Source organism: Procambarus clarkii, chromosome 34 (genome assembly GCF_040958095.1).
Source record: "Procambarus clarkii isolate CNS0578487 chromosome 34, FALCON_Pclarkii_2.0, whole genome shotgun sequence".
Lineage (NCBI taxonomy): Eukaryota > Metazoa > Arthropoda > Malacostraca > Decapoda > Cambaridae > Procambarus > Procambarus clarkii.
In genome coordinates, this window is record NC_091183.1 from 478,795 (window position 1) to 501,797 (window position 23,003).

Consider the following 23,003-nt stretch of genomic DNA (forward strand, 5'->3'; position numbering starts at 1 on the left):
TGATGTCTCCCCCCTCACCGTTACTCGTTGTTTCCTGTTGTTTAAGTACTCCCTTATCCACTGGAGCACCTTCCCTTTCACTCCTGCCTGTTGCTCCAACTTTTTTAACAGCCTTTTATGGGGTACTGTGTCAAAGGATTTTTGGCAATCCAGGAAAATGCAGTCGGCCCACCCTTCTCTTTCCTGCCTAATTTTCGTTGCCTGGTCATAAAATACTATTAAACCTGTGAGGCACGATTTACCATCTCTGAACCCATGTTGGTGGTGCGTTACAAAGTTATTTCCCTCCAGATGCTCTACGAGCCTTTTCCTCATGATCTTCTCCATCACCTTGCATGGTATACAAGTTAAGGAAACTGGCCTGTAATTCAGTGCCTCTTGCCTGTCACCCTTTTTGTATATTGGGACCACGTTAGCTGTCTTCCAACTTTCTGGTAAGTCTCCTGTTTCCAGTGACCTGTTATACACCATACAGAGTGGCACATTTAGTGCTTCTGCACCTTCCTATAGTATTCATGGTGAGATTCTATCAGGCCCAACAGCCTTTGTCACATCCAGCTTCAGCAGACACCTTTTGACCTCATCACTGGTGAGGTCAAATTCCTCCAAGGTTGCTTGGTTTGCCGCCTCCTCATTTAGTGCAGGGGCTTCTCCTTGTTCTATTGTGAAGACCTCCTGGAATCTCTTGTTGAGTTCTTCACACATCTCCTTGTCATTCTCTGTGTATCTGTTCTCCCCTTTCCGCAGCTTCATCACTTGTCCCTTCACTGCTGTTTTCCTCCTGATGTGGCTGTGGAGCAGCTTTGGTAGGGTCTTGGCTTTACTCGCGATGTCATTTTCAAACTGTCTCTCTGCTTCCCTCCTCACTCTGATGTACTCATTTCTGGCCCTCTGGTATCTCTCCCTGCTCTCTGGTGCTCTGTTATTTCTGTAGTTTCTCCATGTTCTTTTACTCAGTTGTTTCGCTACTTTACATTCCTGGTTGAACCATGGGTTTTTTCTGTTGTTTTTCGTTTTTCTCTCCGGACGGGGATAAACCTGTTTGCAGCTTCCTGGCACTTTTGGGTGACAAAATCCATCATGACCTGCACATTCTTGTCTCTATGTTCTGTTTCCCATGGTATTCCCCTGAGGAAGTTCCTCATCTCATCATATTTTCCTCTTCGGTAATTCAGTCTTTTCCCCTCCGCTCCCATCCTTGAATAGGTTATCCCTACCTCCACCAAGTACTCAAAGGTCAGTACACTGTGGTCACTCATTCCTATGGGGGCTTCAACTTTGACTTCCCTTATTTCTGACTCATTCAGGGTGAATATCAAGTCGAGTCTAGCTGGTTCATCATTGCCTCTCATTTTTGTGGGTTCCTTGACATGCTGGCTCAGAAAATTCCTTGTTGCCACTTCCAAGAGTTTAGCTCGCCACGTATCTGCACCCACCATGTGGGTCCCCATTCTCCCAGTCTATCTTTCCATGGTTGAAACCACCCATGATTAAGAGTCTTGAGCCATTCCTGCAGGCAATTGAAGCTGTTCTCTCTATTATATTAATGGTTGCCATGTTGTTCCTATCAAACTCCTGTCTAGGTCTTCTGTCATTTAGGGGAGGGTTGTAAATGACTGCCACTATTATCTTAGGTCCACCCATTGTTATAGTTCCTGTTATGTAATCTCTGAATCCGTCACATCCCGGAATTTCCATCTCATCAAAACTCCAGTCCTTCCTTATCAGCAGGGCCACTCCTCCACCTCCTATCCCTTCCCTCTCTTTCCTTCCTATATAGTAGTCCTTTGGAAACACAGCATCTGTTATGATTCCTGACAATTTTGTTTCTGTTAGTCCTATTACATCTGGGTTTTCTTCTTGCACCCTTTCTGCCAGTTCACTTGCTTTATTGGTAATCCCATCAATGTTTGAGTACATTACCTTGAAGCTCACTTTCTTATATCCAATTTCACCCACACTCCCTACAAGTGTAGGAGGTTGTTCTATGGTCATTGCGACTTGGGTAGGCTCATCCTCCTGTGAGGTAGTTTCCAGGGGTTCAGGGGAGGTGGAGTGGGGGGGTGGAGGGCTTAGGTCTTCCTCAGGCCTGCTTGGGGCAGGAAGAAGTCCTAGGGTTGAGGAAGCAGGGATTGCTTGGGGAAGATGGCACGCCCACCTGCGGTGTAGTTGACAGGGGTTGGAGGGAGATGGAGTGGGGATACAGGGCTTTGGTCTTGCTCAGGCCTGCTTGGGGCAGGGAGAAGACCAGGGGCTGGGAAAGCAGGGGCTAATTGGGGTAAAGAAAGGGGGAGGATTTGGGTTTCATGATGGGCAATATGCAGGGGCAAAAAAGGGTTTGTGCTGGGGGATAGGGAGGGCCCTATTGGGTAGTGGGCTGGGGTGTTGCATTCCCCCCTGGGGTTCCTGGGTTGCTGGATTGGGGTTCCCCACTCCCCTCTGGGATTGCTGGGTTGGAGGCTGAGGTTCCCTGGCTCTCTTCCCTCTCCTTGCGCCTTTTCCTTGCATCTGCTGCCCTTACTATCTCGTCTCTGGTCATGTCCCTCTGAACATATACCTCTTTGTAGTTCCTTGCATGCCTCAGTTTGCTCTTCCTTACTAGGATGTCCTCCTTGATGTCCTCGCTCTTGAATACTACCTTGATCAATCTCTTTTTGTCTCTGTTGTACTGGCCAATCCGGAAAAACTGTTCTATGTCTCGTTCAGCCCCTTCCATTCCTATCTCCTTTAATATCCCTGCCACTGCAGCTTTGTCTTTAGTCCTCGTTTCCTCCCTTGTGGAGCCCTCTTGTTCCTTGACACCTACCACTACTACAGCTCTTTTCCTTTCCATTAGCTGGCTTGTGCATCTAGCTGCCTCCTGTGAGGTTACTGCTTTCATTACAACTTCCTTGACTGTGGACATTGCTCCGGGGCCCTTGAGCATTTCAGCAAAGGTTGGGCCAATTGTAGGGGTCCCTGCCATTGCTACATCTTCTGGCACCTGGGGGTTGGTCCCCTGGACCAGAGTCTGATGAGGGCCTGTTTTTAGGCTTTTTATCTCCTCTTGTGCTGCACTTAGTTCTATCTGCAGCTTACATATAGTTTCCCTCAGGTCCTTCAATTCCCCACTGACTTCCTTCCATGCCTTAGCAATCATCTCTATGAATGACTCGTCCAGTCCCTTTCCTCCAGCTTCATTCTGTTGTCTTACCATCCCGCTTGACCTGTGAGTGTGTGTGTGTGTGTGTGTGTGTGTGTGTGTGTGTGTGTGTGTGTGTGTGTGTGTGTGTGTGTGTGTGTGTGTGTGTGTGTCGAAAAATCCGACACCATTTAATAATCATACAGATAATAGCTGTATTACCAACAAGTTACCCATAGAAAACGTAACTTGTAGTGGAATTACCGTCTAAAGAAAACGGGATATCATCACCACATACTATTATAAATCACCACCTATTATGGTGGGAATTATTCTTAAATACATTAGTCTTTGGACTTTACCATCAGAAAAACATCTTATATAAATTAACTTAATTATCAATATTAAAGTAGAGTAAATGTGACCCTTCTATCACTTTCTGACATGTGGACAATGTAAGCCAGGCATCACAGGGAGGAAGGAGGGCAGCCATTGTTGTTGATACTAGACCAGAGGCTCACGGGAGCAAATTCGTCTCCTGTTAAATTTACTTGGACGTAGTGTTATGGAAACTAAAAGTGTACCATTATCAACACGCTGTCTACAAATTCAAGTTAAGTGTCTATCCGAAACCCCTTTATCATTCATTTATGGCCATTAATGTCAGGATATAGGGTGAGTCAGTTAGATCACGAAATCGCCTCAAACTAAAGGTAATTAAGCCAGGTCTTTATTGTTCCATGTGTAGTGTTTTCTCTGATATAGCTTGTCATATATAGAATCTGGCTTTACAGCTAGCGCCCTTTTGACAGGTCAAGACGAGGAAGATTTTGTGCACCAGTTACTGGGTGATGGAAGCTACCTCAAAGAGGATAATTTGGTGTCTACACCCTAGTTATACCTGGTGGACTAACCTGCTGTACTATAAGATAAGGAACCTCTTCAATGTATGTAGTCTATTACTGTAGTTTGATTGGCTGCATATATATTCAATTATTAATAACCCCCCGAATGTGTAGAGGATCGATTTGTGAGATTGAGATTATTGCAGAAATACAGTCCACTTATCATTATACAAATTGCTATCGAAGTATATAAATTAACGTAAATATAAATTCATATAAATTAAATAAATATAAATCTCACAGGTTGGTTCCCACAGTGTGTGTATGTGTGTGTGTGTGTGTGTGTGTCTGTGTGCGTCTGTGTCTGTGTGTGCGTGTGTGTTTGTGTGTGTGCGTGTGTGTGTGTGTGTGTGTGTGTGTGTGTGTGTGTGTGTGTGTGTTTGTGTGTGCGTGTGTGTGTACTCACCTAGTTGTGTCTGCAGGATCGAGCATTGACTCTTGGATCCCGCCTTTCGAGCATCGGTTGTTTACAACAATGACTCCTGTCCCATTTCCCTATTATACCTGGTTTTAAAATTATGAATAGTATTTGCTTCCACAACCTGTTCCTGAAGTGCATTCCATTTTCCCACTACTCTCACGCTAAAAGAAAACTTCCTAACATCTCTGTGACTCATCTGAGTTTCAAGCTTCCATCCATGTCCCCTCGTTCTGTTACTATTCCGTGTGAACATTTCGTCTATGTCCACTCTGTCAATCCCTCTGAGTATCTTATACGTTCCTATCATGTCCCCCTCTCCCTTCTTCTTTCTCGTGTCGTAAGGCACAGTTCCCTCAGGCGCTCCTCATACCCCATCCCTCGTAGCTCTGGGACGAGTCTCGTTGCAAACTTCTGAACCTTTTCCAGTTTCATTATACGCTTCTTCAGATGGGGACTCCATGATGAGGCGGCATACTCTAAGACTGGCCTTACGTAGGCAGTGTAAAGCGCCCTAAATGCCTCCTTATTTAGGTTTCTGAATGATGTTCTAACTTTTGCCAGTGTAGAGTACGCTGCTGATGTTATCCTATTTATATGTGCCTCAGGAGATAGATTAGGTGTTACGTCCACCCCTAGGTCTCTTTCACGCGTCGGTACAGGTAGGCTGTTCCCCTTCATTGTGTACTGTCCCTTTGGTCTCCTATTTCCTAGTCCCATTTCCATAACTTTACATTTGCTCATGTTGAATTCCAGTAGCCATTTCTCTGACCATCTCTGCAACCTGTTCAGGTCCTCTTGGAGGATCCTGCAATCCTCATCTGTCACAACTCTTCTCATCAACTTTGCGTCATCCGCAAACATCGACATGTAGGACTTTACGCCTGTAAACATGTCGTTAACATATACAAGAAATAGAATTGGTCCCAGCACCGATCCTTGTGGTACTCCACTTGTTACTGTTCGCCAGTCCGACTTCTCGCCCCTTACCGTAACTCTTTGGCTCCTTCCTGTTAGGTAGTTCCTTATCCATGCTAGGACCTTTCCCCCCACCCCCGCCTGCCTCTCGAGCTTGAGCAGCAGTCTCATGTGCGGTACTGTATCAAAGGCTTTTTGGCAGTCCAGAAATATGCAGTCTGCCCAACCATCTCTGTCCTGTCTTATCCTCGTTATTTTATCATAGAATTCCAGAAGGTTTGTTAGGCACGATTTCCCTGTCCAGAACCAATGTTGATGTTTGTTCACAAACCTAATGTTCTCCAGGTGTGCAACCAGTCGTAGCCTAATTATTCTTTCCAGTATTTTACAGGGGATGCTTGTCAGTGATACAGGTCTATAGTTAAGTGCCTCCTCACCTATCACCTTTCTTGAAGATCGGCATGACATTTGCCTTCTTCCAGCAACTGGGCAATTCTCCTGACATAAGTGACTCATTAAAGATCATTGCCAGAGGCATTCTGAGGGCCTGTGCTGCTTCTTTTAGTATCCACAGTGATACTTTGTCTGGTCCAACTGCTTTAGTTGCATCTAGAGTTGTCAACTGTTTCATTACCTCCTCTGCTGTCACCTCTATATCTGATAGTCTTTCATCTAGGGTAACCCCTTCCAACAATGGGAGCTGCTCAGGCTCGGAAATGAACACTCCATGGAAACTGGCATTCAGTGCCTCGCAGATTTCCTTGTCACTTTCAGTATATGCCCCCTCTGTCTTCCTTAGTCTTGTCACTTGGTCGTTCACCGACATTTTTCTTCTTATATGACTGTGTAGTAACTTGGGTTGTTTTTTCGCTTTGATTGCAATATCGTTCTCATAGTCCCTTTCCGATGTTCGTCTTATGTTAATGTAATCTTTCCTAGCTCTGTTGTATCTGATCCTGTTGTCCTCTGTTCTTTGTCTTCTGTACTTCCTCCACTCCCGCCTGCTGGCCATTTTTGCTTCCTGACACTGTCTATTAAACCATGGGTTATTATATTCCTTCTTATTTTTTCCCTTTACCGTTGGTATAAATCTCTCTTCGGCCTCCTGGCATTTCTGTATGACTAGGTCCATCATATCTTGGACTGTTTTTCCTCTAATTTCTTCCTCCCACTGCACTTCACCCAGATACTCCCTTATCCTCATATAGTCCCCTTTCCTGTAGTCAGCTCTCCTTTCCCAGATCTCTTGTCCCATGGTCATAAGTTTGAATTCCATCATGTAGTCAAAGACTAGGACACAATGGTCACTGGCCCCTAGAGGTATTTCATGTTCTAAATTCTCGATATCTTCTACGTTCTGGGTGAAAATCAGGTCTAATAGGCTCGGTGCATCTCCTCCTCTTTCCCTTGTGTCTTCCTTCACATGTTGTGTCAGGAAATTCCTGTCTATAACATCTACTAATTTTGCTCCCCACGTTTCGTCCCCTCCATGGGGATTCCTTGATTCCCAATTTATCTCTCCATGATTTAGGTCCCCCATGATCAGCAGCTTCGCTCTCATTCTGTGGGCTAGTGTTGCTGCCTTCTGCAGTTCATCTATACATGCTTTGTTGTTGTCATCATACTCCTGCCTGGGTCTTCTACTGTTTGGTGGGGGATTGTAGATTACCAAGATCACAATCTTCCTCCCATCTACTGTCAGAGTTCCGTGTATGAAGCTTGTGCACTCATTGGTAACTCGATTTCCCAGGTCTTCAAACTTCCATTTCCGCTTTATTAGGAGTGCTACTCCCCCTCCCTGTCTCTGTGTCCTCTCTTTTCATATCACCTGGTACCCTTCAGGAAAGATTGCATCTGAGATCATGTCATTAATTTTAGTTTCCACAATTGCAACTATGTCAGGATCTGCTTCACTCACGCTTTCTTTTATCTCTTCTGCTTTATTAGATACCCCATCAGCATTGGTGTACCAAACCTTGAGATTCTTCATGGAAACTCTTGTACCAGAGTTCTCCCTTTCTCTGGGGGGATCTGGGGGTGTCTGTGGGGGGACTGGGGGATGACTGGGGTCGGAGAGGATCCGGGGGATGTCTGGGGGATCTGGGGGGGTCCGGGGTGTATGGGGGGTGAAAGAGGTCAGGAAGGGTGCTTGGGGCTGCTGAGGGCTGGGCTTCTAGGAAGGTAGGTAGGAGGGTCTGGGGTAGGGTCTGGGTTAGGGCCTGGGTAGGTAGGTCTGGAGTAGGAAGGGCATACTGGGTTTGAAGATTAGGGAGGGCATAGAGGGGTTGGGAGATAGCGTAAGGTTGGAAGTCAGATAGAGGTTGAGAGGTTGGGAGGGGGAAGGATAGAGGGGGTGGGGGGAACCTCCCACCCCCCTCGCAAGGGTGGGGGGGTCACATGGAAGGAGAGGGGATGAGGAGGGGTGAGGGCTGGGTAGGCTTTGGGTGTTGAGGGGATGAGGGCTGGGTGGGTTCTTGGGGTTGAGGGGATGAGGGCTGGGTGGGTTTTGGGGGTTGAGGGGATGAGGGCTGGGTGGGTTTTGAGGGTTGAGGGGATGAGGGCTGGACGGGTTTTGGGGGTTGAGGTGATGAGGGGGTCCTTGGAATGTGGGATGAATTTGACTGCAGTGGGGTCAGAGGGGTCAAGGGATGTGTTGGGGAGATAAGCAGGGGCGGCTGATTTGGGGAAGGGGTGACCTGAGAAGCAGGTGTTAGCTGGTTAGCATGGGGTGGATTAGCACAGGGGTGTGTAGCTACTCTCAAATGGGAAGAGTTGTATTGTTGTTTGCTTGCTTTGTGGGCAATCTGTTCCTCCTTCGACATGAATTTGTCAATATATACATTGTAGTAATTTTCGCTACCTCTGAGAAAGTGTTTGTGATGCAGTATGTAATCCACTGCCTCTTCGTTAGTGAACTGTACCAGGACAGGTCGTTTCCTGTTACAGTTGTATGGTCTAATGCGTCGTTGAACTTGCACCTCATTCCCTGCCATCTGGGCTCTCATGTCTCTCAAGATCCCCTGTACCTCCAAATCCTCAATCTCCGTCCTTTCCTGCCTCAATGGTGCCCTGGCTTCAAGCAATCCATGGATTATGATTGTCCTCTTTCTCAGTTCAGGGTCATGCTGGTGGCCCTCTCCCTCGCTGACCCCCACCCCTCCCACACCCACTACTCCACCTACTACTACTCCCCCTTCCCCTGCCAAGCTTCCCTTATTCCTGCCAAATTCATTACTAAGCCTAGATATTTCTCATTGCCATTCTACCCTGCTCTTCGTGATTTTCTCTTGAATATAATCCATAAACTCTTGTTTGAGTCTTTGAACCTCGTCCTGTATCTTATTAAAGACTTCACTTTTAATTCCCTGGATTAGATCACCTATCCAAACATCCCTCTTCTCTACAAATTTCCCAATCATCTTCTCCACAAACCTATCTTCTTCCTCAATCATAATACTGTTGGACCTAGACACCCTTCCTGACCTAGTCATTGCTATAATGCAACCTTACCCACAGGGGTTCCAAGTATCTTACCGTCCTGCTAACACAATAGGTGAGTGAATCTCCAATCGTCGTCCCACGTGATGGTAGAAGGGTTGCTGCCGAGGTGAGGTCACGCGGTCAGAGGCGGTGAGGTCCTGCTCCACACTGCACACTGCCACAGTACTTCCTCAACTATTTTGAATTACGCTATTTAAACTGTTTCTCTTCACTACCTTATGGCTTAGTTCAAAACCCAAGGTTTTTTCATTCACTTGTACACACTTTTTCACTTCAAAGTTGCCTGATTACCCCTCCCATTCCACTAGTGAACCAGGAGCTCCCAACCCCACGTCCACCCAACACGATGGTCACAAGACAAGTGTGTGTGTGTTTGCATGTGTGTGTGTGTGTGTGTGTGTGTGTGTGTGTGTGTGTGTGTGTGTTTATTGTGGGGGTGGCACGGTGGGGGGGGGGGGGCGGGTTAACTGGTGGAGGGATGGAGGGAGAGAGGGAGTGAAAGGGAGAGGAGGAGTGAAGGGGAGTGAAAGGGAGGGAGAGTGAGGGAGAGAGGGAAGTAGGCAGAGAGGAAGAGAGGAAGGAGGACAATCAGGGGGGTGAGGGATGGACGGTCAGTCCCAGTAGTGACAGGTGAGGTTGGCGGTAGGCTGGTTTTTGTTTACTAGTTGTGTTTACTAGTTGTGTTTTTGCGGGGGTTGAGCTTTGCTCTTTCAGCCCGCCTCTCAACTGTCAATCAACTGTTTACTAACTACTTTTTTTTTTTTTTCTCCACACCACACACACACACCCCAGGAAGCAGCCCGTGACAGCTGACTAACTCCCAGGTACCTATTTACTGCTAGGTAACAGGGGCACTTAGGGTGAAAGAAACTTTGCCCATTTGTTTCTGCCTCGTGCGGGAATCGAACCTGCGCCACAGAATTACGAGTCCTGCGCGCAATCCACCAGGCTATGAGGCCCCCTTCCTCAGGTGTGTGTGTGTGTGAGTGTTTACACTGGCGTGTTATGGTGAGGAGGGGAGGGGTATGTCTAGTCAGTGGAGGTGTAATGTAACACACAGGTGTGAGAAACTAGTACCAAGCTGAGGCTCTTGAGCTACTTTTTGTATTTTAATTAACTTATGTTCAAAGCTAATTACTATATAAAAAAAAACACTGTACACCTTGTATGACTGACTTTGAGAGGCACTCACCTCCAAGCAAGCATCCCACAGCACAATTAGGTGATTTATGAAGCGACGTCCGCCTTAATTGTTGACGTCCCCGCCAGAGGTCCTCCCACGTGGTGGTCCAAGCTCTTCCCGTCTCAGGCCTCTGGTGCCACCGTCTTGCCACAATCTCGTTCTTTTTTAAAAAAAATCTTATCCAACGTTATAAGAATTCACTATGTTGCGTTATCACTGCGTTGCTGTACCCTTCATACGACCAAAAACTATGTTTTGGGCTCACTGGTACGTAAATATCCCGAGAATATTGAAGTAATTCGCGGACCTTCTACACTTGTTCCCTGACCGCCGCCTGTGTGTACATGTGCGTGTATGGTGTGTTGTTGTGGCAATGGTTTGTCCAGTTTTGGAAGTGATTCTGGGGAGTGTGGTAGTCTCTGTGTAGTTGGGGAGTGTAGTATGTGTGGGCTTGATGACGAAACTTAGTCCAATTTTGGGCATTTCCCCCTCTCCATCCGTATTCCTGCCACGTTTGTGCCTGTCTGTTTCTTCCTCTGTGCCTGCCTCTAAAAAAATTTCAGGGCTATTATATTGAACTTCCTCTCTTATATAGCGCTGTGTAATATATTGAAGCATTAATATATATATTAATAAATATATATATTTATATATATATTCTCCCCCTCCTCCAAGTGAGATGCTCTGTCCTTCAATGAGCGAGCGCACGTGGCTGAGACAACAGGTAACGGTCATTTTGCAGTTTGGGTATTACCTCCGGTGCCCCGTCAATTTGATCAGAATTTGTTTGGCCTTTGTGTGAGTTACATCTTACGGCTCCGCTACGCCACGCTCACTTACGTAAGTTTACATTATTTTACTGTTAAAATCCTTCTTATTCCTTGCTAGACCTATTCATTCAGGTTGTGTGTGTGTGTGTTTTATTATACATCAATCTCCCTGCTCCTGCAGCTGCTTCCTTAATCTCCCCTCCTCCTCCTCCTCCTGCATCCTTTACTCCCCCCTTGCTCCTGCTGCTTCTCTTCCTTCAAGTTCTGTTACTCCCCCTCCTCATGCTGCTTCCTTTACTCTTTCCCTATTTAATCCTTATTCTTCCTGTATTATATATTGTTCTCCTCCTCCTCCTCCTATCTTTCTTCTTCTTACCACTCTCCTAAGCACGATCTCTCTCTCTCTCTTTGTCAAAAAGTCTGGGGGCGGAGCTTACAGTCCTTATGACCCTTTCACCCATTCACCTGCATCTTCACTCTCCTCCCACTTCTCCATCTTCCAATCTCATCCTCACATTTCAACAGAAAATATATATTTTCCAAAAATTTCATTAGTAAACATTAAAATTCACCTAAAACAAAACAAAAACACTTACAACGTTCTCACAACAATACACCCCCTCACTCGAACACTACTTATCCTATATTTATCGTACAGCAGGCAATGTGGGATATCTGGGGCTTGACTCAATTTACTTAATTATTAAATTAATGAAATCAATTACGAAGGACCACCCACTTTTAAGAAAAGAGGGAAACTAATAAAAAGTGATCATTAGAAACACAAGGAAGAACCAGTGTCTATGGATAAATATTAGAAAGCATAATCACTTAAATAATTAATGGGCTGTATGGTTAATTAACTAAAGTCAGAGCCTCAAACACCTACATTGGGGGGGGTATTGCTAGAACTTCATATACGTCTAGGAACTAGTGTGGTTCGTGCACCAGTTCATTGTTTGATAAATTATATTGTGACCAAAATATTAAAGAATCAATAGGCGATTATCACCAGAAATTATAAAGATTATTAACATTAGAAAATAATCATATAAACAAACACATATTATCTCCAGTGTACATGACGAGTATTCAATTAGATAGAATCAGGAACAAATAAAAAAAATTGGAGTAATTGAATGTGTCAAAAAGTCTTAGCTTTAAGACGATTTCTATGACATCATTCACGCCTCGTCCTCGTGATCTCAGGAATTTCTCGTAGAAGCCCTTAGAGGTGAATAACACGAATGTAGGTAACAGCTCGTTGACTCCTCACATACGAGCTGTAATTTAGGGATATTACGTAGCATTAAACTAGGCTACTTAATCTCAATATCCATGAAATATAAAATAAAAATTAGTGCGGTACTAACGTTGGATTTTTTGTAGTCGTTCGATATAACGACAGGCTGCCCATGACATATACAATCTCTAATGATGCATCAAAACAGAACTATATACTTATCGAAAGGTGCAAATTCTGCTGAAGCCTGCCGGTATCGCGTCTCAAGCTCAAACTTCCACAATGTCGTACACGTGGTTGATAGCTAGGCTTGAATATTGACGCGATATTAGTTGACCGAGCACTGCAGATCACGTAGAACAATAATAATTCATTCTGGGTTGAGTATCAGTGTAATTCTCTCTGATAATCTCAACGTCACGTGTCTCAGACTCTGACGCCATGACCGTTGCTGCTCAATTCCTCAACACGAGTACGCCACTCCACTCACACAATGGCGTCTCTCTACACAATGGCTTCTCCCTCCTCAACCCGCGTCCCGCATTCACCACAGAAATTATTTATCACGAATAATACTATTTCGCGCAATTGTGGTTGAAATACTTTAATAAAGACTGGGTTGTAATTCTAGGGATTTAAATATTATTGTTTTCTCGTCTTATGGTGGTAAACAAGAAATGGAGAAGATTTTAGTTTCTCCATGGCATTCACGCGTGACGGTAAAATTATTACTTGATAACAATTGTAACTAAAAACTCTCGATTTAGAATTATTTGGGAGTTATGTTATCCATAAATAATTATCACACGGAATACTGATGATTTTAGAGAATCACATTCAATTCTCTAACACACTGGTTATAAATGTGTTTAACTAGATATAATCTGATGCAATACTGGTGCTTGGTTTCTTAAGAATTCCAGTATTCATATGCAGATATAATGGTTAGTTTATGTGAACATTACTGTTAGTAAGTTTTAGTAATTACTGTAGTTAGTATATTTTAATACTGATTTATTATAATACAATAGTATTGTATTAGTGTTGGAAATTTCCAAAATAACTCCGGGGGGAGATTTCTCGGGTCGCAGTGCAATGTTGAGTACTGACATACCTATCCCGAAGTTAGCATTAATATTAATATGTTAGTATGTTAGTACACACATAACGGATGTCCCGTAATTGTCAAGGACATACAAGAAATTTAAGTCATGCAAAGAAATTCATGTTGAATGGAACATGTTATTGTGAATTATCTAAAGTTAATGACTAATAAAGCCTACAATAAACTCTGGGACTGGTGTCGCTATGACATGTAATGTTTATGTTACTAAGTCTTAAAGTCTTGTAAACTCTCAGATATTCTAGATGAAATAATGTTATTATTAATAGCCTATACAACAAATTAAGGATTAAATCATTCAATTTAAAGTAACTGAGAATCCACTGTGATGAGAATGTTCTGGGTCATTGTGACTTGTAACAATTTGTTACTTGACATCACAGCACAGTATCATCATGATTACTCAAATTGGATGGGAAATTATTTGCTCTTAGTTAGAGCTATAATAGGCTTGTAGTTTCCGTTTGTACTGTTGAGCAACTGTTCTAGTGGAAACATGTATTAAATATGGAAATATTAAATGATTAAGTTATCGGTAATCAGGAACTCTCTACAGCTTTCAATAAACTCAACAACTAGGGTCGCAGTGACATGTAATGGTGTATTACGTAGTTGCTGAATTGTAGGCAAACTCAGAAAAAGTTCCTAAGAACTGATAACATTATTGTATAAGTTGTATTCTACATTATTATACAGTAAAGTATTATTGGGTCATTCAAGATCAAGGAGACTATGACACTACAGTAAGGTCACTGTCTAGGGTCGCTGTGACTTGTAACTATTGAGTTACTAGACAATAACATCACGCAGCATCATTATCACCCCAAAATCAAATGAGGAAATTTAATTTACTGTGCACTGCCGTGCAGTAGTCATTCTGACTGATGGTACAACTAATTTGCTAACTAGCTAAAATAGTGGAAATTTAGAGAACTGAAAAGGTTTGTTCATTAAAATCAAGGAAGATTCCGAGTCGACAGTGAGATTAGCAGCCTAGTCATTCTGACTTATGAGCTAATTGAATTGCAGCTCATAGGCTTGACACTGTAAACTCAATAATACATCCTCAACTTTTAAATGAAAATTGAGTTTATTAAATCAGTCTCTATAAGTATAGTCAACTGTAATTAATTGTGAGTACAGATTAGGCTAGTACTCAGTTGACACTAACTAAAGTCCCTAAACCTACCTAAATAAATGGTTTAAATTTCTAACCTTACTAAGTAAGGGACTAAGCTAATTGTGAGCAAAAATGTACTCAAATTAACATTGGGAGCTGTATTGAGCTCGTAAACAGGTTGAACTATATTGAGCTCATTAACAGTTAACAGAGTGAGCTATATTGAGCTCGTTAACAGTTAACAGGGCGAGTTATATTGAGCTCGTGAACATGGTGAGCTATATTGAGCTTGTTAACAGAGTTAACAGGGTGAGCTATATTGAGCTCATTAACATGGGGAGCTATATTGAGCTCATTAAGCATGTCAACAGGGTGAGTTATATTGAACTCGTTAACAGAGTTAACAGGGTGAGCTATATTGAGCTCGTTAACATGGGGAGCTATATTGAGCTCATTAAGCATGTTAACAGGGTGAGTTATATTTAACTCGTTAACAGAGGTAACAGGGTGAGCTATATTGAGCTCGTTAACATGGGGAGCTATATTGAGCTCATTAAGCATGTTAACAGGGTGAGTTATATTGAACTCGAATTAACGAAGTGGAGCATTAAGCGTTCAATTATCATGGCGAGCAATATTGAGCTCGTATTCGCATGGGGAACAATAAGCACTCAATTATTACGTTTATAAACAATATTATATATACAAATTTATATATACAATATAAACGTTTCACGGGTTATTAGTTCTCTGTAGACTCACTTACGTATTGGTAAGTTTGTTCGTGCTGCGCTCCTACAATAATTAAGCAGAAACGAAAGAAAAACAACTCAAACAAAAATTGATACAAGTATTTTCACTAACTCTTAGTGCAGAAAACATTGAATTAATAAGATTTTCTTGGCAAACCTTAAGCGCAAGTATTTTGGACCTTGGTCCCAGTGAATTTATAATTATAGAAGTTGCTTGATGACTTTATAGTATTGTTAAATTCAGGAAATGCTAAATGCATTGATTGCTAGATTCTCTAGCCTAATATTATTAATTACCTAGAGAGTGCTAGATTCTCTAGCCTAATATTATCAATTACCTAGGGAGACTGAGTGTTGTCAATTATTACTTGTCGCGAATAATTCTAGGTCTGCAGTGGATTCAATGGCTTGGTCGCTGTGACTTGTACTTGTTTAGGTACGGACCACTGGTTTTCCACTGAGAGCTATGAAACATCTCGGCGAATACTAATTGTACTACATTCAATCTGAGTTTATTACTCAGCTGTGTTTCTCATTTTAGCTTGCTGCTGGAGAATTGATTTACTGCTGACTAATTTATTATTGTTGGCAGGTTTAGGCTTGTTCACATTCAGAACTTTACCAGTAAGTAAGTAGCCACCTGCAGATTGGAGCATATTCATTCCCAATCGTTTAACATGTCCAGTTATGAACTGGTAAAAGTAGTCTGCTCTTACTAGTACATCTACATTGTTAAGGCGGTCAGACGTTAACTTGTCAGCCAAATTAATTTCACGTTCCTGCAGGAAGTGGGCTGTGTACCCCAGACCCTTAATATCTAGGTCAAAAGGTATTTGATCTACAACAATGGCTTGGACAGCCTTGGCATGACTACCTAGTCGTACAAGCGGTTGAACTACTGAGTATTCATGGGTTCCTCGATTTATCATGAACCCTGACAAGTTTAATTTTACCTGTCTGATTGGTTGTAAATTGAGTGCCTCTGCCGCTTTCTGAGTTATGAAAGTTCTCTGGGAACCTTGATCAAATGGTCCACGAGTGGTGATCTTGGCTCCTTTGTTCTTTACTTGAAGTTGGGCAGTGGGCAAAGCAGCATCCACTTGAGATGCTTGTGAAATTACGCTGTACACATCTCGCACCTTGCAGCACTGTACTGGTGTAGATTCTCTACCTCCTATTCTAGGATTGACATAATTTGCACAGTGCAGCATGATGCTTGCCCCTTTTACACCTATTCCAAGTGTTCAGTGGGGTGTCACAGCTATTAACATTATGTAATTGAGACACCTAGTACATTTGTGTAACTGTTTGAGTCGTCTGACTCTGGTGTCTCTATTAGGGTAATTAGTACATTTGTACAGAGAATGTTTTTGATTGCAAAACAAGCACATTCCCCATCCTACAGCTCGTTTAGGGGTTACCGGTTTAGGTGAAATAGTACCTGCAGGTTGTGATGGTTTTGCTGCTTGCATTTGCTTGTTATTGATTCTCTTGTGAGTACTTGGTGTACTCTGGGGAGCCACTACTGGGCTCTTGGGAGTGCTCTTTGGACTATTAGGTATCTTAGGAGCACCTGTGGGGCTTTTGGGCCTTACTGAGAAATCAGTGTTTGACTTATTGTTATTACATTGATTATTAGCACCCTTATTACCTGGTGACAGCGTCACTTTAGGAGTTCCAGGTAAGGAAACTGATGTGGGTACAGTTTCGGTGCATTCAAATGAGGCATTAAGTGCCTGGTTTGCTGTATGATTGCTTATATTGCGCAAACCTGTAAATATATCCTGCCTTGACAGGACATTACCATTCTGGTATACATATAATTTATTGAGTGTGTCACCAGACAATTTTCTTTGGATGATAATTTTAGTCATCCACTCAGCAGTTGGGTGATCCACCTCTTTACTGAAGGAATTTAACAGTGACTCAAGCTGAAAACTAAAGGCTTGTAAAGAGTCAACTGATTGTTCTGGTGGAGATAAATCTAGTAATTGGTGTACAAGGTTTATAACAGTCTTCTCATTGTTAGCACTTACTCTAGAAGGCTGGTGTGAGTAATTGTGACCATTACTTGTGTTGCTTAAGGCTTCTTGCTTAGCCTCAGCTTTAATTACAGCTTCGGCTGCTGCTGCAGCATTAGCTTTATCATTTTCTGGTTCAGATTCACTGATTATTACAGCTTCACTAAGAGTTTCATCTGCAGCTTCACTTGTTTCTCTGGGTTCTTGTGAGGAACTAGCTAATTCAGTAGCCTCATGCATTGAATTTATAGAATCCAGGGAACATTGAGAAGAGCTGTCTGAAAATTGATCAGACTCTGTAAATAAATCATTACGTGAAGTTGTATTAGATGAGATGTTAGAAAATGAAGGTTGAACTTCAGTTGTTGATCCTGTATAGTGATCAGTATTGATTAGAGGATTCTTCTCATCTTGAGGTAGCTCATGTATTTCATCTGAGCTGGGTGCTTGCTCGGGTGTAGGTCTACTAAAAAAATGTTCTATCCACTCAGGAACATCTTGTGTCGCAAGCACTTTTTTATATTGGTCTAACTTGTCTTGAATGATATATTCATAGTCATCAAGATCAGATTCTATCAGATGTAATTCGTCTGGGTCAGTATTACTGACATGGAGTATGTTCCTATAAGACTCGATTATAACCTTTACATGGTCGTATTTTAGGTTAGCCACCCTTGTGGAACTTACTAGCCTGAAGATGTCAACTGAGTTAGTTCCTATACAGTTGTCACATTTGACAAGTAGTTTTGACAGGTGAACTTGAATACCTCTCAAGAATCTTGCAGTTTTTTTCTGGAGTAGCCATTCTGGCTGTGAATTTGAGCCTTATAGGGCTTATATAGCTACTTGGACAGCTATGGTACTTGCTCCTTTATGTAGAGCAGGTATAATTATTGACAGCCTGATATTTTCTTGAGGCTGATTGTAATTTACCTCATTTAGAGGTTAGCTACCTAACTAATAATAAGCAACTAAGATTTGAGTGGTACCTTGGTCTCACTACAGGTGTTCCTCAGCTTAGCTCTTCAAAATCAGCCTTGGATGGGTAGTGAACTTACAGTAACACTCAAAGATGTACATAGAAATATGCAATAAAATATAATTACACATTAAATGGTTAATCCCACCCTTGATAGGGTCAGCACAAGAATGAATAATATATGTACCACTAACTAGCTCAAGCCTAGTCGTGAGAATTTCTACCTAAGAAACTACAAATTTATTTAGTCTGTGTTTGTGCCAAATTCAGCACAATCACAGCCTAAATTCCTACCTAATAAAGGTTGGCAAAGATTATATTGTGGTGCAATAATGTGAATATTTAGTTGTGCTGTATTTTTGGGTTTTGTAATTTTATATAATATATACACGGGTAGAAATTATGTGTATAAGAAATTATATGAACACAAGAGAATTAATTGTATTTGGCAAGCATTCTACTGCCGTAAATAATATTTAACTCCTGAATGTACTTCCTAATTGTGGAATGAAATGTTATCAGGGTTAGTATTGATTAATTAGTATGGGATCAGCAATTTGTATTAGTATACTGGATCCTAAAATGTTAATGATCCGCTGACTTGAGTGAATCAGTAATTATGAATTGAATTCAGGCTTTAATGGACAGTCTGCTGACAGCCATACATTGAAATATTTGTATAGCCCAATAATGGTTAACACATAGTTGGTGTTAGTGAGGAATTATTATAGAAGTTATGAGCTGTTGCTCCTGGTGACCTAAAGATTCTTACTTCAGTATGAAGTGTAGGTCTAAGTGTTGTGGGTAATTGACTGTGTCCCACGAGTGCTACCTTATACATGATGTTTAAGTAGCAATGAATTGGTGTGAATTAGGCTAACCTATGTGTTACGCTGTTGGTAGACAAAATGGGTTAATGGGGTTAGTCTAGACTACTTCACACGGTGATTAGTTATTACTAATTAGTATATTTATATTTATATTTATATTTATCCGGTTCGAGAAGGACCATATTGTGGGATATCTGGGGCTTGACTCAATTTATTTAATTACTAAATTAATGAAATCAATTATGAAGGACCACCCACTTTTAAGAATAGAGGGAAACTAATAAAAAGTGATCATTAGAAACACAAGGAAGAACCAGTGTCTATGGATAAATATTAGAAAGCATAATCACTTAAATAATTAATGGGCTGTATGGTTAATTGACTAAAGTCAGAGCCTTTAGGCTCTGACTTTAGTCAATTAACTTTACTTTAACAGACTGACTTTAGTCTGACTCTGTGTGTGTAGGCATACACGGTGGTGGGAACGGTTGCTGAGGCAAGGTGTAATGTGTTGTGAAATCGCTGTGTTCAGAATGAACCGGGGTTCAGCGTCACGACAAGTAGCCAAGTAAGCAAGGAGCACGACAATCGTGCCAAGGTGGAAACATGACTCCTGTGGCAGCGGTATGAGCACAAACAAAACCTACAGAACATAAATCGCTTCATAAACCTCACCTAGTTTGTGCACTTGGGGGTTCAAGTGACCGGTAAGTATCAGTCTCTTGTGTCAATCTAACGGCGTACAGTGTTCATTTAGTATAAAATTTAGGCTTTGATATAAGCTAAAATAACACAATCGAATCTCGAGTAATATATGGCTCAATTTGGGTCCAATCGCCACCAGAAACCCTCCCACACCTTCCCCTCCCCCCCCTCTCACCACACCACCCCTCCACCACACACACACACACACACACTCACACACACCATACCACAAGTAGGGAGTTTTACGACGTAGCCCGTCCCCCTCTATTATAGAAGAAGTGATTTCGGACACGTCAAAAGTTGTAATAAGGTTGCGGGAACGTTTGGGACAACATTGGGTGACTTGAGGGGGGGCGTGTTGCCTGTTGGAAATTTCCAACACTAATACAATACTATTGTATTATAATAAATCAGTATTAAAATATACTAATTACAGTAATTACTAAAACTTACTAACAGTAATGTTCACATAAACTAACCATTATATCTGCATATTGATACTGGAATTCTTACGAAACCAAGCACCAGTATTGCGTCAGATTATATCTAGTTAAACACATTTATAACCAGTGTGTTTGAGAATTGAATGTGATTCTCTAAAATCATCAGTATTCCGTGTGATAATTATTTATGGATAACATAACTCCCAAATAATTCTAAATCGAGAGTTTTTAGTTACAATTGTTATCAAGTAATAATTTTACCGTCACGCGTGAATGCCATGGAGAAACTAAAATCTTCTCCATTTCTTGTTTACCACCATAAGACGAGAAAACAATAATATTTAAATCCCTAGAATTACAACCCAGTCTTTATTAAAGTATTTCAACCACAATTGCACGAAATAGTATTATTCGTGATAAATAATTTCTGTGGTGAATGCGGGACACGGATTGAGGAGTGAGAAGCCATTGTGTAGAGAGACGCCATTGTGTGTGTGGAGTGGCGTACTCGTGTTGCGGAATTGAGCAACAACGGTTTTGGCGTCAGAGTCTGAGACACCTGACGTTGAGATTATCAGCATGAATTACACTGATACTCAACCCAGAATGAATTATTATTGTTCTACGTGATCTGCAGTGCTCGGTCAACTAATAATGCGTCGATATTCAAGCCAAGCTATCAACCACGTGTACAACATTGTGGAAGTTTGAGCTTGAGACGCGATACCGGCAGGCTTCAGCAGAATTTGCACCTTTCGATAAGTATATAGTTCTGTTTTGATGCATCATTAGAGATTGTATATGTCGTGGGCAGCCTGTCGTTATATCGAACGACTACAAAAAATCCAACATTAGTACCGCACTAATTTTTATTTTATATTTCATGGATATTGAGATTAAGTAGCCTAGTTCAATGCTACGTAATATCCCTTAAATTACAGCTCGTATGTGAGGAGTCAACGAGCTGTTACCTACATTCGTGTTATTCACCTCTAAGGGCTTCTACGAGGAATTCCTGAGATCACGAGGACGAGGCGTGAATGATGTCATAGAAATCGTCTTAAAGCTAAGACTTTTTGTACACATTTAATTACTCCAATTTTTGTTACTTGTTCATGATTCTATCTAATTGAATACTCGTCATGTACACTGGAGATAATATGTGTTTATTTAGATGATTATTTTCTAATGCTAATAATCTTTATAATTTCTGGTGATAATCGCCTATTGATTCTTTAATATTTTGGTCACAATATAATTTATCAAACAATGAACTGGTGCACGAACCACATTAGTTTCTAGACGTATTTGAAGTTCTAGCAATAACCCCGCAATGCAGGTGTTTGAGGCTCTGACTTTAGTCAATTAACCATACAGCCCATTAATTATTTAAGTGATTATGCTTTCTAATATTTATCCATAGACACTGGTTCTTCCTTGTGTTTCTAATGATCACTTTTTATTAGTTTCCCTCTATTCTTAAAAGTGGGTGGTCCTTCATAATTGATTTCATTAATTTAGTAATTAAATAAATTGAGTCAAGCCCCAGATATCCCACAATATGGTCCTTCTCGAACCGGATAAATATAAATATAAATATAAATATACTAATTAGTAATAACTAATCACCGTGTGAAGTAGTCTAGACTAACCCCATTAACCCATTTTGTCTACCAACAGCGTAACACATAGGTTAGCCTAATTCACACCAATTCATTGCTACTTATACATCATGTATAAGGTAGCACTCGTGGGACACAGTCAATTACCCACAACACTTAGACCTACACTTCATACTGAAGTAAGAATCTTTAGGTCACCAGGAGCAACAGCTCATAACTTCTATAATAATTCCTCACTAACACCAACTATGTGTTAACCATTATTGGGCTATACAAATATTTCAATGTATGGCTGTCAGCAGACTGTCCATTAAAGCCTGAATTCAATTCATAATTACTGATTCACTCAAGTCAGCGGATCATTAACATTTTAGGATCCAGTATACTAATACAAATTGCTGATCCCATACTAATTAATCAATACTAACCCTGATAACATTTCATTCCACAATTAGGAAGTACATTCAGGAGTTAAATATTATTTACGGCAGTAGAATGCTTGCCAAATACAATTAATTCTCTTGTGTTCATATAATTTCTTATACACATAATTTCTACCCGTGTATATATTATATAAAATTACAAAACCCAAAAATACAGCACAACTAAATATTCACATTATTGCACCACAATATAATCTTTGCCAACCTTTATTAGGTAGGAATTTAGGCTGTGATTGTGCTGAATTTGGCACAAACACAGACTAAATAAATTTGTAGTTTCTTAGGTAGAAATTCTCACGACTAGGCTTGAGCTAGTTAGTGGTACATATATTATTCATTCTTGTGCTGACCCTATCAAGGGTGGGATTAACCATTTATTGTGTAATTATATTTTATTGCATATTTCTATGTACATCTTTGAGTGTTACTGTAAGTTCACTACCCATCCAAGGCTGATTTTGAAGAGCTAAGCTGAGGAACACCTGTAGTGAGACCAAGGTACCACTCAAATCTTAGTTGCTTATTATTAGGTAGGTAGCTAACCTCTAAATGAGGTAAATTACAATCAGCCTCAAGAAAATATCAGGCTGTCAATAATTATACCTGCTCTACATAAAGGAGCAAGTACCATAGCTGTCCAAGTAGCTATATAAGCCCTATAAGGCTCAAATTCACAGCCAGAATGGCTACTCCAGAAAAAAACTGCAAGATTCTTGAGAGGTATTCAAGTTCACCTGTCAAAACTACTTGTCAAATGTGACAACTGTATAGGAACTAACTCAGTTGACATCTTCAGGCTAGTAAGTTCCACAAGGGTGGCTAACCTAAAATACGACCATGTAAAGGTTATAATCGAGTCTTATGGGAACATACTCCATGTCAGTAATACTGACCCAGACCCAGCTC